Here is a 2,500-nt window from a genome sequence, read left to right as displayed (position 1 = left end):
AATATTTTTCTGGTAGTTTTCGTTGTGCGGTAAATTTTCCGAATAACGCCGCGTCGCTAAATACCACAAAAGTGGTATTGATGGATTCCTCTCAACCTCTACTATTCATATATAGTGAAATTAATGAGCGTTTGTACCCCTGAAGCCCACAATCTGGGTCCCGATAGTAGGGGAGGGCATGAAGTAGATCAGGGAAATTGCGGGGTAAAATATGAATTCCGGCCATATTTCGTATGCAAAATCTTAACCAATTACCTACCTAACTTTGCTTAGGTTTGAAGTTTGCCCTAGCCAAGGGGGGGCTTTGCCCCCCCCTGGACCCCCCCTTTTTAAGGCACTTCGTGCTACCTCGTGCTACTTCGGTATCACGAAAACCTTAACCCAACTACCTACCTCCCTTTCCCTAGTTTTGAAGTCAGCCTTTGCGAAGAGGGAGCTATTCCCCCCTGTGGATCTACCCTAATCAGGGCACTTCGTGATACTTATGATGCGTAATTAGTCCTGTAGATGAAAATGCCGCGACACGGATAACCCTCACACTGCGCCATGATGACAGCAACTGAGTCTTCGTCTCATATATTCCTCAGGATAGGAAACTAGGACCGATGATGACGCGACCACTCAATAGAGGGCACTATGATTATACTGTAAATAATGGGGAATATTGCGCCATCTATTGAAAGAACATAACAGCACATGCAGGTAATTCCTTGGGGTTTCCAGTCCACAGCTTGCTACTATCCGTAAATACGTAAACACAGCCATGTTTGAATTTCAGGGCGAGGATGGTGGACTCGGGATATCTTGCCCAAGGTATGTTGCACGAAGTGCCCTAAAAAGGGGGGGTCCAGGGGGGGGCGAAGCCCCCCTTTGGCTAGGGATTAATTCAAAACTAGGCAAAGTTAGGTAGGTCATTGGGTTAAGATTTTGCAAGCGAAATATGCCCCGAAGTAGGACGAGGTAGCACGAAGTGCCTTTAAAAAAGAGACCCAGATTGTGGGCTTCAGGGGTGCAAGCGCTCATTAATTTCACTATATATGAATAGTAGAGGTTGAGAGGAATCCATCGATACCACTTTTGTGGTATTTCGTAACGCGGCGTTATTCGGAAAATTTACCCGTTGTGCTTTGTACAGTTTGGCTACTCATTTCCATCGGAAATCTTTCGCGGATGAAAAGGGTTTTATGGTGTTACGTCCTAAATAAAGGTACATCATGCCAAAAGGTTTGTGTTTTCGCTAAGGGTGGTTGTGTCTTTATCCAATAATACCCCCATTGGCAGCTCCCAAATATAGAAACGGCCCAAGATCTATCTCTCCAGAATGTATGTGGATGGGCTTGTTGGCCCTTTGTGGAACCTGAAATGTGGAGATCACATTGATCACTAGATAATGTCCTAGTATGAAGATCTGAAATCATGTAGCTTTGTCTGCTGCGTAAAGCTTGCCTGTCTGGAGGGGTCTTAACCCTTTCCCGACGGGGCACTCGCTACGCGAAGGCCCCTATGCCGGGCGATTGCAATATTGCATTGAAATCGTCACACTGGCATGACGCCCCGGCATCGGGAGTTTGGCTGTGTCACACGAGTGTGACGCACCGTCGTCATAGGGTTAAAGAGGACAGTAACCCCTTATGTCTAATAGTTTCTCTTAACCCCTTCACTCCGGGCAGTAGAAAACGCTCCTCGCGCCGTATCCGAGCTGCCGGCGCGCGCCAAATTTTAAACGTCGCTACTGAATATGACAAGTTTTAAGCCAAAACCTCTACAAATTTATAGCCAAAACCTCAACATAATCATCATGTGTTATATATCAAAATATGCATAGTTAATCTCTTCCCCCATGGGCATGTGACAGGTTATTTACATGGTTGGGAGGAAGATGGAAAGAGTGACCTTGGTGGGAGGCCTCACTCAGATAACCAAAGAAAACGATTGAAATAGTATGGTAAACTAATCATAATATGTTTTATATTTTTACATAATGTTCCATAAATAAATAATAATATGATTGCTAGCAGGGCCCATCAGTGCCTCCCCTGATATAAGCAAATCCCACTCTTATGTAATAAATTATTAATAATGAAAGTCAAGTAATATATCGTATCATATCCGACCTCTATTCTGAAAGATCTCGTACAGTATCCGGAAGAAAGAAAACGCAATTCCACCAGAACTGAGCCATGACGCAGTATGCGCGTCCTCGGATTTGATGCGAGCGCTGCGATGACGCAGTATACGCGTCATCGTGTCGAAGGGGTTAAGGCATCATGGCGGTGATATATTAGCAAAGTGACACTAATTAGAATTTAGTATGATACATTAGATACACAACTCAAAGAATAGCTTGTAACTAGCTTGTCTTTTTTTTGGGGGGAAAAAAGCAGTGCAAAGTGAATTAACCCCATGAAATATGCCAGTATCTGAAAGATTGTTGGTTCAGGAAAAATGCAAAAGAAACTCGATTCTCTCTAATTAGATTTTTCTAGGTATTCTTGTTTTT

At 43.8% G+C, this 2,500-nt stretch overlaps 1 protein-coding gene across 1 annotated transcript in view; it reads left to right on the top strand.

The window, feature by feature from the left end:
- LOC122257443 (DNA-directed RNA polymerase II subunit RPB1) overlaps window positions 1-2,500 on the top strand; it is an 18,150-nt gene that overhangs the window by 1,040 nt on the left and 14,610 nt on the right. The window lies entirely within an intron of this gene.

Source organism: Penaeus japonicus, unplaced genomic scaffold (assembly GCF_977035675.1).
Source record: "Penaeus japonicus unplaced genomic scaffold, GWHDUDI00000001_assembly GWHDUDI00000017, whole genome shotgun sequence".
NCBI lineage: Eukaryota > Metazoa > Arthropoda > Malacostraca > Decapoda > Penaeidae > Penaeus > Penaeus japonicus.
This window is presented reverse-complemented; position numbering and strand designations above follow the sequence as displayed.